The following is a 15255-nucleotide window of genomic DNA, read 5'->3' on the forward strand; positions in this document are numbered from 1 at the left end:
TTTTTTCAGACACTATCAAAATTGACTTGAGATTCAGTGCAGGATTGATCCTGCAGCAAGTTTAATCAAGCAGGAGAAAATTGAGAACGAAAAAAGAGCCGATCTGTCTCCTTTTATGCATTTACGTAACTCGCTACCGTTTTTCTCGTACCGATGGATCTGGCTCAGAAACACACTCAGCGTATTACCAAGAGCTCAGACCCTTTTGACAATGACACGATGGAGACATCGGACAAAAATAAAGAGAAAGCGTGCAGTCCTGCAGAGTCGAATGCAAGTTGTCAGCGCTTGATAAATGGGTGCTATCACCACGTGTGTGTGTGTGTGTGTGTGTGTGTGTTTGTGTGGTCCTCAGCTGACTGATACGGACAGAGTCGAGTGTACGGGGTGTCTGTCGGTGTCTATGATAAGGCACATCTCTCTCTCTGTTCAGGGACGGATATAGAAACCATAGATCTGTCTCTCTATCTTAGCTCCGGCTCTAATCAGAAACCCGTCCACCCACTCTATTTCCTGACACGCTGGAATAACACACATCTCCCAGAGGCTGCTCATCACACAAAACCATAATTCATCTCTACAGCCTTTAGTGATGACACGCACACACACAAACACACACACCTAAGTATGTAAAGGAGAGTGAGATTTTGATGCATCATACTCAAACATATATGTGTTGTTTGGCCGTGCATTTGTTTGCTGGCTTACAAGATGTTAGTGTTCAGCCTGAGGGACTGTACTAAACCTGCCGGAATAATAGATAAAACACAACACACTCCGCCCCTGCTGGGCTAATAATAAAACACACCTAAAGCCATATTTTTTTCTTAAGTGCATACATATCACAAACACACAGCACCAGGTTGAATTAAGAAAGGAGACACCAATCAATGTGCTGTTGACTGGATAATGCTAATAGTTTAAATTATGTTATTGTTAATGTCAATGTTATTGCACAACTATACTACAGATCCTATTTCCCAAAATATTTGCATTTAAGCATTAGGATGTGTGCTCAGAAAAAATTTACTAAAATGGTATAAGATTAGTTGACATCTTGAGAGTGACCAAGATGATACCAATAATTATATATATATAGCAGGGCTCAACAATAAGGACTGCCCGATGGCCCGGGGCCAATGTGAACGACGCTCGGGACAGTAGACGGAACGGTCACTTGCCCGATCGGACCAGTGCTGGAGGGTGTGCATTATATATTGTCTATGATATCGTAATTGTTGATTTAACAATCTGATATTATCGAGTAAGTCCCTCACTTTACAAAAAACAAACAAAAACACACTAATTGAGTGCACGCATGCAGTACGTCTAGTAGGTTAGACTAGTGCGCGTGCATATTTAGACTGTACGCTTTCACTGCGTGATTTAGGCTCCTAAAATGCCTTTTATAATGACCCAGAATTCAAGATAAGGGGCAAACATGCCCCTGTATATATTTCATATTTATATAATTTAATTAAATTTAATCAATATTACACAAAGAGCACCGTTTATTAGTCTATTAGCATGATTACAAATGTGATATTGATTTTATTCAGCTTACAGTTTAATGAACAAGAACTAACTCAAGTGACTTACATTTAAGACACCAAATCGCCTGTTTCGCTCTATTTCGCCAACGAAAATAATTCCAAAGTCCACAGAATTGTTTTGCATCTCTGAGCAACACTTCTTGAGTGAATCAGCCGCTTGAATGAATCGGTTGAATCTCAACGATTTGCTCATTAACGGTGATTCGCTGCCACCTACTGGCGAGTTTAATTTCACATTTAAAGTGTCTTCATTTTTTTTTTTATATATATATATATAATTACATATAACAGTATTTAATGTTTTATATTTTTAACATTAAAAGTATTTTTATCCATCTGTAACTGCTCTTGACTGATTAACTTTAATACAGTTTAATCTATTCTATAGTTATATAGTTAAACATTAGATTACAATTTCTGTACCTGAAAATCTCCTGTTTAAACCTACAGGAAAAACTTGAAAAGCACCATTTATTTCATTTATATGTTTGTTCTTTTGTATTTATTTGTGCTATTACTCATAATTTATTTGATTATTTGTTACTATTTTTTTAATTTTTATTTGTATAACAATATTTAAAAAATAAGTTAATCTAGTAGCTTTTGGTGTCATAACCCTATTTATTGAGGTTAAATGTAAAAAAGACAACGAAAACAATAACTATGCTTATTTTATAGGACCATTTTCTTGTCTTTTACTTTTATTAATTTTTTGTTGTGGGGCCAAAAATTTGAACCACTGGCCCGGTCGGGGAAAAAATCCTTAGCGTTGAGCCCTGTATATATATATATATATGAAGAGTTCAGATGCAAAAGCCACTAAATGCCACCTCTGTCAAAAATTAGATCATATATGCTCTCCGCACATATTATACAATCATCAAATACTTTCAAATCCGCTAAATCCCAGCGTCAGCCCATTCAGAAATACCTGTTCGTTGGCAAAAAACGTTAAACGCCACTTCCTTTTGTCAGAAAAAGCCTCTAAGTTCACAGTAGAACCAATCAGAACACGCATATCGAATCATAAGATTTCAAGATGAATGACGTGTGTGTATGAGCCGGCTTTCAATTGCCGAGCTGCAAGTTTTTATCATGTTTTTGTTCATCATTACAGTGGCAATGATAGGATTTCAAGAGTAACAAGCAAACACAACAATGTTCCTTTTGCTGCTGCAGAAACTGACGATTTACTATGTCTTGTTGTCCAAACAGTTGGACTTGGAGGTTTTTGCAAAAAAAAAAAAGAAAAAAAAAAGGGATAAATACCAATTAATTGACTAAAGTGACATTTCAGAGCAAACACAAGGGGGAGGCAACGCTTCTGTAACTACCCCTCCTCAAAACTTGCTCTTCCCCAGTTAGTAATGGAAATGTAGTTGGGTTCATCCCCAGTAGGGTTGATCTTTGAGCATGACCCTTGACCTCAGGATCCTGCAAAGGGACAGCCCCTGTCATAAGTTTGGCTCACAGAAATAAATTCCACCAGCTTTAATCGTGTGGCAGCAAAAAAACGCACAAAGGCACAACATAAAGCAAGTTTGTGCGCAACTCGAACGGGACACATCCAATCAGAATTTACATTAAAGATAACCAGGTAGATCTTCAGGCTTTAGTTAGAGGTTAGTAGTTTATTTTAGCCCAAATTGACAAAATAAAGGCGGCGACACAAACTGCATTAGTTTGTCCATTTCGATGCTGCGTAGGACGGGAGCACAGAGATTCTGGCCCTAGACAGACGAGCAGCTTTCATGTGAGATGACCGCATGATCTCTGACCTGCACTCTGTCCGCAGGTGTGTAACGAGTGTGTAATGATGCTCTAGAGTCAGGACGACTGTGCAGGTGGCCTGCAGCTACGACACACGTGCCTGTATGAGTCAAACATACTGCAGTCTCGGCCTGCGTCTGATGCATACTGGACTTTAAAATGGCATTTCTTTCAAGGTTTCTCAAAATGTAATGCTCCAAACTCACTTCATGGATATTTTTGTTCTGTTGAGTGAGTGAAAAAGCATGCTCTCCTTGACAGCCAACAACAGCTAGTCTAGGTTGTTTGGACTAGAATGAACTTACCAGCTGTGAATCCACTCCACACAGCCAGCCGACTGAATTAATCCAAGAAATGAAACCTGCAATACTCTCAAATATTTACCCTCTTCCTTTCCATATATCTCTCATGCCTTAAAATAGGATGCGTTCTTTGAAGGAGCAGACGAGATGGGGAGGCAAAACAGCATTAGCCCTGGAATGAAGTTCATAGCAGGCAATCCGCGCAAGTATATGTTTTCAATCTAAGAGAACCACATGCTCATATATATTTATATACAACCGTAAATTTGGCAGAGCGTCCTCCACGGGCCTCCCCTCAGGAACCAGACGGCCTGTCGGGAATACAGAGACGTAAATGAGCAAAAGGCCAAAGCCATCGCAGGGGCAGACGATGCCAGTATGTGTATGACAGCAGAGAAATGAGAGAGGATGAAAGTCGTCGCTCAGGGGCGAGACAGCAGAGGGCTGGTAAGATGGAGGAATAACAGTTTACTGCCACATCATGTTGAGGGATAATTCAATCAAATGTTAGCGGTTGGCTATCGGCCTTCTGGCGGTGCGCTGATGACACGCGGGGAATAAAGATCTGAAAGCGGAAACGCAAAGTGTGTTAAGAAAGAAATGTTTCACCTTTCTATGAAAGGTGATCAGAATGAGTCTTTGTGTTGTTCATAAACAGAACTGAGGTGCTTTCAGGACATCAGCTTGATGTTTTAGAAAAACTGTGTTGAGTAAATTTATTAATTTGGCAATTGCTTTTATTATTCGAGGCGAAATTAAAGATTATGCTGATGAGACTTTTCCGGCAGTAAGCTAGAGCATCTGAGATGTTCATCGGTTCATTACACATCAAAATCAATTTAATGTGATTTACAGATAATTCAGTGGAGATTCTTCATATCAAGCTTTCCCAAATTCTGTTTTCCATTTTCTTAGTTTAATTCAATTTTAATAATCAAAAAGGGTGCCTAATCAATTGAATTCATAAAACTTTACCTGTTTAATAATGTATTAGTTTTTTTAACAATAATAGAGCCCTATAAAATGTTTTAATTTTTCAGAAATACTGTGTAGTCTTTTTTAATATTTCTAGATTCTGTGTTTTACTATGTAATACAAATGTACTATCAAAAATAGTGTTAATCAAATTAATGTATAGCAATTTAATTAATTTTTGAAACTTTAATGCAATCAATATAAATTTAACATTAAATGTAATCAAATGTTTTATGATATTGTGTGATATTGCTTAAAAATATGTTTTAATAAATACTTGTATTATATTGTTATTATAACTTTGATAAGTACATTGCACTGCTCAATAGTATTTTTTTTCTCTCATAATTTTAAATTTAACCAAACATTTGAAATTAAATGGTTAATTGCTGCTGAAGTGACTCTTAGAGCAGCTCTGTAGATGAAGTTCATATGTTCACGTTCTCATATAGACTTTTTTAGCAAACGCTTCTTCTTGCGCTTTAATATTCACAGACACTAGTCCATATCATAATTTGATTAAGTGTTCAGCCCCACTTTTGATTTATTCATCTAAATTTTGCCAAATTCCATGACATTATACAATAAATCATGGCTGGATTCCATTACTCTGTCCACTTTTTCCACGTTACAGAAATCTTAGGGTCCTATATAACTGTCGCACCAAAATTTCTGATGTAATTATTACACACATAATTCCATAGCTCTTTTATTCTTTATTTAGGCCTCTTCTGCCTTTGTAATCACGCCACCTTGTAATTCACGGCCAATGTTCCCTCTCAGCTGCGCATGTCTGATGTCGCTCCATCACAGACCAAAAGAAAATGTGAAGGCATAAGGCAGACTCAAACTGTGTGGAAAAAAGCTTGAAATGTCTTGAATCAGAGCTAAATGAACGGGCAGCGCTTCAGCTGGAGTCAATACGCATGTCCATTGATTTTCAGTATGGAACTGAAGCTGTGAGAAATCCTGTGTGGAAATATGTCGAGCTGATTTTACAAGACAAAAGACGTAGAATAGTACAGAGATTTCAAATCCATACTGGCATCAAAGCAGAATTTTGCAAAAATAATGACCGAAGCCCAGAGAGGCTGTGCATTATTATTGGTTTCTGTCTGATTTTCATGTTTGTCTCATGATATCAACATAACAAGAGTCACAAAAGCTCTTCAAAAAAAATTTGTGATAAAGGACGTCACTTAATTTAACTTATGCCATTAATTTAATTATGCCAACTAGTAATGTTGATTTATGGATCTTGCAGGTCAAGTATCCGTAGGATTGTTAAAATATAACATTAACATGAAAAATATAAGCAGTTTTGTCCCTCAACGTCAGTTCAGACCTCATTTGGCATATATGTGGAGTTTGGGTCTGGGTCACATGCCTGCAAATGAGCTACAGTACCATTCAGTCCCATTCGCAAACACACATGCCTGGCTGTCGAGAGCACGTTAGCAGAGCGTATCTATCACAGCCTGCCACTCACCTGCATTAATCTTACACACACACCTTTCTCATTGAGGTGCAGTAATTACAACATGCATTCAGTACGGCTGATTGTGAGACGCAACTAATCGCATTAGCTAATCCTGCAGCCGCAGAATGCAGCTGCTGAGAGCCTGAGACCTCTTCATTTCCCCCTCGCTGAGCTCCAAGCACCTCTGACTGCCCCTCACTGTGGATGATTACTGCACGCCTCGAACGGATCAACTCCAACCCTCAACACACATTGCATATGGGAGAGACAGAGAGAATTACACAGACAAACTAGATAAGCAGATAAAAGATCAGACTGATAGATGAATAGACAGGCAGAAAGAATAGACTAGACACAATAATGGATGGATGGATGGATAGGCAGAAGGACTAGACTAGACTAGACTAGACTAGACTAGATGGATGGATGGATGATGGATGGATGGATGGATGGATAAATGGATGAATGGATGGACAGGCAGAAAGACTAGACTAGACTAGACTAGACTAGATGGATGGATGGATAGGCAGAAAGACTAGACTAGACTAGACTAGACTAGACTGATGGATGGATGGATGGATGGATGGATGGATGGATGGATGGATGGCTAAATGGATGAATGGATGGACAGGCAGAAAGACTAGACTAGACTAGACTAGACTAGACTAGACTAGATGGATGGATGGATAGGCAGAAAGACTAGACTAGACTAGATGGATGGATGGATAGATGGGTGGCTAAATAAATGGATGGATAGACAGGTAGAAAGACTAGACTAGACTAGACTAGACTAGACTAGATGGATGGATGGATGGATGGATGGGCAGAAAGACTACAAAAGACTAGATGGATGAATGGATGGAAAGGCAGAAAGACTAGGCGGATGGATGGATGGATGGATGGATGGATGGATGGATGGATGGATGGATGGATGGATGGATGGATGGATGGATGGATAGGCAGAAAGACTAGACTAGACTAGACTAGATGGATGGATGGATGGATGGATGGCTAAATGGATGGATGGATAGACAGGTAGAAAGACTAGACTAGACTAGACTAGACTAGATGGATGGATGGACAGGCAGAAAGACTAGACGGATGGATGGATAAATGGATAGATGGACAGGCAGAAAGACTAGATGGATAAATGGATGGATGGACAGGCATAAAGACTAGACAAAACTAGATGGATGGATGGATGGATGGATGGATGGATGGGCAGAAAGACTACAAAAGACTAGATGGATGAATGGATGGAAAGGCAGAAAGACTAGGTGGATAGATGGATGGATGGATGGATGGATGGATGGATGGATGGATGGATGGATGGACAGGCAGAAAGACTAGATGGATGAATGGATGGAAAGGCAGAAAGATTACACTAGACTAGATGGATGGATGGATGGATGGATGGATGTAGCAGAAAGAGCAGGTAAAGAAAATGAAGATACAACAGACCAGCATCCCAAATCTGATTTCATCCTGCATTTTCCAAAACACAAACTCTTAATGTGCCTTACAGAACAAATTGAGAGACAGATATGAAATGCCTATGTGTGTGTGTGGATAGAGTGAACGCAGTGAAAATAAGTGTGTATGTGTTTAGAGTGTGTTTGGATGGATGCATTAGGTTTGAATGCTCACAGTCTCTACACATAACCCCATTCAAGTCTTTGGAGGTGAAAAAGGTAAAAACAATTCACACGCACACAAAATCAAAGCGCATGAATTTATGAGCACATCTATATTCTGATCACATCATGCTGCAATATATCCGTCATCACATGCTTCATGTGGTGCCAACGTGCTGTTTACAGTATTTGAATAACCTCTCATTTAGATCATGGCTATTTCTCATAACGGAAACTCGTGGATTCTGAATGCCATTCTGAACATTGATGAACTTGACATGATGAGGTCATTTAAAGTCAAAGACATTTTAGCACAACGAACAGGACGTACTATATATGTTTCTGCACACTAAAACAGAGCAAAGAAGAACAGCAGCTGGTTCTGATGAAGATTGGCATCTTTCAGTGCTGTGAATAGGCAGATTCTTCCCGGATAAAGGGCTGATTCATAACAGGGACGCTGAAAGGGCATTTAAACAGCTTATTCTCCAAAATTACTCAATCAGTGGGAATAAATGGGATTTGAGAACTGAGATCTGGCGAATAATGTGGGATTATCCTTGGACATGTAATCGCAGTCACTGATGCAGACTGGGTCATGATATTCACATCTACAGGCATTAAAGGCATAGTTCATCCAAAATGAAAATTCTGTCATGATTTACTCACCCTCATGTCTTTTCAAGACCTGAATGTAAACACAAAAGACGATGGAGAAAACAAAGATAATAAGATGTTTAGCTCAAATATGCAATATGCTGGAAAAAAAACAAAAACAGCAAGACTCGATGCAATGGCCAAACACATCTGACGGTCATTTTAAAATGTATTGTTTAAGATGCTGGATTTGTTTCAAAAGCACTGTTTTGATGGTGGTCATGCTGCTTTAGAAGCGACAAAATGTATTCATGCTGATGAAACAACATTGTTAATATCACAATGATTTTAATGTGCTTTTTATTTCATCATTAAGTTTCCTAAAGATGTCATTAGACAGGTTTTGCAATCCTTCTACGTCTCATGCCAGTATGGCCTTTTACACCATATTAGGGCAAATGCATCAATAAAATGAGGTAACAGTTCACTTAAAGCCTTTATGTATATGGAATTATAAAGTATTTTTAATGCATTAATTATGCCTTGTAATGCATCTCATGAACAATAGTAACCATCTATTGATTATTACACCTTTAGAGAGAATAATATACTAAAACACATGACAAACAGCCAATTTAAGATGTAACATGGAATCTGCAAATATTATAATGCATTTTTTAACTTTAGTTACAATTATTTATGAAAAGATATAATGCATTATACATAGTGTTACCAGAAATTTTGTTTAAAGGCTTAAAAAAAAAAATCTCAGGAAGTAATAGATAAATAAGACCAAAGATTGCCCATTTTATGTACCTAAAAATTAATCATATCTCATGTTTAACCACTATAAGAGCCAGCGGCAAATCCCCGAAGCATTAGTTGAGATGAAGCTGTTCTCGGCGGGTACACGAGCACTGAACAGCTGCTGACAGCCTGGAGCTCGCATCTCCAAACACGTCTAAACAAATTGTAAAACAGGCGCTATGATTAAATATGAGTCACATATTTCAGGTCTAAACAACTACATTCTTGCCAAAAAAAATAAAAAATACAAAAAACTACTCTTAAAACTACAGTTCATGGTACAACAAGTGTAGTATTTGTAAAAAAAAAATACAGTGGATTTGATCGGCCGCCATGACAGTTGCTTCAAGCAGACTGATACAAACGGTGAAACCTCTCAGCTAATCAGATTCAAGAACCAGAACGAACTGTTGTATATTATATAATTTTATTTATTTTTTTGCTGTATTAGTTTGAATACCATGAGGGTGAGTAAATTATGGAATTGTCATTTTTGGGCGAACTAACTCTTCTGATAAATGACAAAACCCTCTCTGTGGCACAACAGTCATGCCTCCAGCAGATCGACTTCTTTAAAACAGCATATTTTCTACGCTTCACACCTCTGGCACTGCAAAAATTACAGAGGAGACAGCAACTGGAGACGATGAACAGCATCACCAGGCCTCTTTTCCTCCTGTCTTTGATTTCCCTCTGATTTGCACGTCACAGAGAGAGAGAATAGGAGAGAGTTTTGAAAGCACTCTGCTAAAAGTGTGCAGTGACCCAGCGCAAACCTTGGAGCTGCTCATCACACACACACACACAGAAAATATGAAAACCACAGCCTGCAGCTGCCCACCAGCCCTGAGCCATCATTACTGCTACGGTGACCATAATATGACTGCAAGTATGTGTGTGAGGGTGTGCTAGCTCTACAGAGAGTGGCATGCATGCAGTAGCTCTGTTCCAAAACCAAGAGTGCTGTCTTGGAAATGCAATTTGGACGTATCCAGTGATGAAAAAGTTGTAATTTATGCAAATAAGCAGTGAGGTGAAAAGCGACAGATTTGCGCACAACTAATTCCAATTTCCCTTTCGAGGGAACTATGGTTATAGTCATAACCTGAGACGTTCCCTTTTGAGGGAAATTACACTGCGCCCCAAAGGGGACGCTATGGGAATGCCCCCTTCGGGATGCAGTGTCTTGTTCCCTCTCTCAGGGAACTATGGTTATAGTCATAACCTGAGACGTTTTTTCATAAGCATGTCACTAAGTTAACACTGCGACACTATAATAAGATTGTGATTATAATATGATTGTGTTAGTGGTAAAATTGACCCCAAATTGGTTTCCAGGCAGGTCACCAAAAATCAACAGTTTGGAAAACTGAGTCAAAAAAGTTCAAAAACTAAAATATGAATACATGAGAACTTATAAAATTTAAGTCTCAAAGTATCTTTTAAATTAAAATCTTGCCCTGTTTCCACCTGGTATTAAGATGCATTTTGGTCGATCGGATCACAAGTGGACAACGCTAAATACAAGTGTAAACGGGGTGTAAAATGTTTTGAGCTTGTCCACTTTTGACCCCTTCCAGAGGTAGTCGAAAACACATTCGGACTGCTTTTGTAGTGTAGACGCTCATGTGATTCAATGTGTTCAAACAGCCACTAAAGACCATCTACTCTCCGACCACTGACCAAACACATAAACGTTATGGGAAGCGTACTAGCCAGGCAGGATTTAAACTGTGTAGGCCGAAGACCCAAATTGGGTTTGAAGATGAAAAACCAAGCACAATGTTCTCTCACCATTCCTGATTTCTAACGTGCACTTACTGCGTTCGGATGATCTTGTGGCTGTCAAGAGAAGCTACTGCTCTCCGTATGTTCTTCCGTTGTCCTGGCCGCATTCATATGTAAATTGTGTGAGCTTATTTTGTCCATTAGATCAAAAGATCGGGGAACAAATCTCAGTTACTAGTCTAAGAACAACTAAGTACAAAAACATCAAAGACATGTGATTGAGTGTTGATTTTTTGGCATACTGCATAGACACCAGTGTGGCTCAATATGACCCCAACACAAACGGAATAATCATATTTTCAACACAACAGAAACATGCAATTTAGTAAGGTCATGTGACAACAACACAGCATGCTACAGTTTGAAACATTTATCATATTATATAGCATAATGTTTCACAAACTATTAAAAAAATATATGGCAGTATACAGTACATACTGAACAATGCAGTAAGCAGAAGGCTAGTATATACACAAACACTTTGAGTATGTTCAGACTGGCAAACTACCATACCATATTTGCAGTATGTAGTGTGTACGTGCACTTTCTGCATGGAATAGCCAGATGGTCTCCTGCAATTGCCAAATGTGCAGCATACTGCCAGAACACACTATGTAATGGATGCTTTTTTAAAATTAGATCTAACTATTTTTATGTTTTTGTTATTGAATTAATGTATGATTATAATCAATATTTGCACTGAGCTTATTGCAGTGCATTCTCGCTCTATGAAGGGCACATGCAATGCTGACCAAAAGTTAGTATCCTAATTACGTCTGGACTGCGGCATAAAATGCTCTCTACATAGGCAGCTCACTAACTAATGGCCGTGTAGGTCTCCACCTCTGGTGAGTGAGGTCTGTTCCTGCAGTTCTGGTGTTGTAATATCTGCCCCAGTGTGCATGACGCTTGCACATTAAAGCAGCCTCTGTTCCAGCCCACAGCCATAACCCACCATGCACTAATATATATGATAATCACAGCAGCACACAGCAGCGAAGGCTAATATCATTTTCCCTCCCATAAGAGATTTCCTGTCTCGCTTGGCCAGCGTTCCTGCTGTCAGAGTGAGCGCACGCCTCCTGAGGGTCCCGCTATACGCAATTTACATTAACAGCTTTATACAAATCATTCACACTCAGTCCCTCGCCGAGTGCACTTCATATGTATATAACACGGGCTGTGTTCCGAATGGCATACAACACTTGGTGCAGTATGCATACTGTACACTACTGTAGTTAACTAAAACTAACAGAACAACTGTAATAGTATCTCAATGATACTAAAATAAGACTGGTGCACAGTATCGGCGTAATACCCAGGATTTGCCAAAATGTCCAACCGTAATCTACAATGCACTGCACTCAACTTGACATTCCATTTCTAGACATATAATTAAAATCTCAATATTAACTGCAATTTCTTTGCACTAGTCATCCCCACTCCTTTAGTACACACTTCGGATAGATGTAGTATGTAGTGTGACAGACAGGTCTCAGCTCTGCAGGCGGTCGGGTGCCACACAAACAAACAAATCAAATGCCGTAAAGCAAACACCACGAGAAAGCCCTTAAAGCACCATTAATAGCTCATTACTCTGCTCAAATGAAACCCCACTCACGCTATCAGCCTCGCCGAGGTTTTGAGCTTTTATGAAGCGTGCTGCCTGACTGCTTATTCACTGCCGCTTTAATCAGAGAATTTGATTTTGCAAATCAAGACTGTGCTATACTCCAGCCGCACTGACTAAAACACTTTCCGGCCAGGACTTGTTTTAAACTGTTTATTTTAGGAGGATCTATTGACAGAAATGCAATATAATATACATAACTATGTTTTCAGTGGTGTATAAAGACCTTACATGATGAACCTTTCTGTTTTTATTACCTTAGAATGAGCCATTTCTATCTACATACACCACGGGTCCCCTTACATGTTAAGTCGCCATTTTGCACCGGCATGCTTCTACAGTAACCCTAAATGGACAAACTGCTCTACAGAGCATGTTTGCTTGACTGGCTACTCTCTTCTGTCTCAGACTATGACATCTTTGTCCTGTGTTGGACACCATAGCTTCTCTATATTGCAATTCGCAACCAACTGCTAGATGCCGCTAAAATTTACACACTGCCTATATATATTTATAATACAAACCCTAATCAGCACTCAGGCGCACACATAAAGCTTGAAACAGCGCACCGGCAAAATTAATGATTATGAATGTGTTGTAAAAAAAACAGCAAGGAGTCTAAATATTTTAATAATTTATTGATAATGTTTTCTGTGTTTTGGGCTGCAGAAAGTAGAAAGCAGTGGACACGCTTATATGCACGTTTCAAAGAAAGTGTTTTTGTTTGTTTTATTTTCCATATCAGTCTCAGACAGTAGTTTGCCAGGTCTACTTAGGTAAATTGAAACCCTACTTAAAGAGGTTGTTCCACATTATTAAGCAAGTAACAGTTCTCATGCAATATGGTGAGGAAGAAAGATCTTACTGAAGATGAAAAGCATGAAATGGTGCAATGTTGTGCAAAAGGCATGAAAACAACTAGTATTGTGTGAAAACTGGAGATTATCGAACTATCACAAGATTTGTGAATAATTTACAGCACAAGATAACTTGGTCAGATAAAGGCTTATTAATGAAAGTATCTGTCAAAAAAAAATTGATTGTATAAAAAGGACAGATATAAAAAATCCAGTGTTGAGCAGTGAACAGGTATTTGAAGCTGCTGGTGTCTCTGGAGTCTCAAGAAGCCCTCCATGCAGGCTGGCAGTTGTGCATAAAGTTGCACTTCAGCCACTCCTAACCAAAGCCCACAAAGAAAAACATTTACAGTTTATTTAGAAATACATTTTCAAACAGTTTTATTGCTGTGGTGTTTTTTTGTTTTTTTGCAGCATGGGATAGTGTATTGTCCTTAATGAAAATCTTTTTATTTCACAAGAAATCCTTCCTTTTCTACCATAGCAGAAAATGGTCAGTTATAAACTCCACATATCTTGCATAAGTCATTTTGACACCATCAGAGACCCTAAAGGGATCTTCCATCTCACATCCCAATATTCCAGCACAAATCACCCGTTAGCTCCCTGCTGATGTCGCAATCTTGTTGGAATGTGGTGGCCACTCACCAACCATACAGAAATCCGTCCATTTAGACCATCTATTGTAGTTCGCCATTAGTCAGTGAATGAGTCTTCATGTATTTTAAAACCCACTTGTAAATGTTTCTCTTTGCAGGCTTTGGTTAGGAGTGGCTGAAGTGCAACTTTAAAGCAACTTTAAACTTTAAGCGCATCCTGTTTATTTTCTTTATTTTACAAAGGCACAACTTTTTGTTGTTATTTTGAGTTTACACAAATAAAAGAAGACCCTTTACAGTTTTGAATGAGGCATTACTCTTATCTGTATGTATTTTAACCTGTTTCTGCTGTAATCAGGTAAAAAATGCAAGTGATCAAGCCGAAGCCTCCATGCACAAACACTTAGATATGTGTCTAATAATAGCATACATTTATCTAGGTTAACATTAGACCGAGCAGGCAAGCTACTACTTACATGATAAGCCATATTTCAAATGATAAGCCATAATGAGGTTGATGAATGATAGGCGAACGTTTGGATTTCCTGCCCGACATACTGTAAGTACCACAAGAAACACCATCCTCAAACCATGGTTATTATAGTCAACTAAAACTAAAACTACAAAATCTAAATATTAATGAAAACTGTTATAGTATCTTATTATACTTAAATAACACTGCCTCAAACAGTAGCTATGAAACATCATTCGCAACTCTTTTTACTTGTGTAATGTGACGTATTAATAGCTGTGAGGCAAAGCAAGTTATTATACTTTGATGAAAGGTTATGAGGCCAAATATTTTGTCCTTCGGACAATGAACATGAATCTTGCACAACAAGACTAGGACTGTATATTCCAGAAGGAACTGGATGAAATATTCTGAATGATATCAATCCACAGTCTGACTCGTGATGCAGCCTGAATCATAATCACACCATGTTCGTTTGTTTGGCCAGAGGAGAACTAGTCCCCTGACTGAGCTTGGTTTTTCCCAAGGTTTTTTTTTTCCTCTCCATTCTGTCGCCTGATCTGTCACCATTCTGGATTCCTTGCCACTGCTGCCTCTGGCTTCCTTAGTTGGGGACACTTAATATTCAGCAATATTATTGACTTGACTGCACTGACACTATTGGATGTGAACTGAACTGAGCTGGATGATGACATCACTGTTTCTACAGAACTGCTTTGAACTCATTCTATAATCGATGAAATTTACACAATTACCGAACGAAAACTGATCAACACTGAACTGCCTTCAGC

General features: G+C 38.7%; 1 protein-coding gene across 10 annotated transcripts in view; it reads left to right on the top strand.

Moving 5' to 3' along the window:
• Nucleotides 1–15255, top strand: part of chrm2a (cholinergic receptor, muscarinic 2a) — a 93942-nt gene that overhangs the window by 54514 nt on the left and 24173 nt on the right. Inside the window, exon 1 of one of the 10 annotated variants that reach the window (XM_067391370.1) lies at nucleotides 3858–4072. The exons of the other annotated variants lie outside the window; for them this stretch is intronic. The gene's annotated coding sequence lies outside the window, so the exon portion shown is untranslated. Of the gene's footprint in view, nucleotides 1–3857; nucleotides 4073–15255 lie in introns of those variants that run through there. 10 annotated transcript variants of the gene reach the window in all.

The sequence above is a fragment of the Chanodichthys erythropterus genome, chromosome 8 (genome assembly GCF_024489055.1).
Source record: "Chanodichthys erythropterus isolate Z2021 chromosome 8, ASM2448905v1, whole genome shotgun sequence".
Taxonomy (NCBI): Eukaryota; Metazoa; Chordata; class Actinopteri; order Cypriniformes; family Xenocyprididae; genus Chanodichthys; species Chanodichthys erythropterus.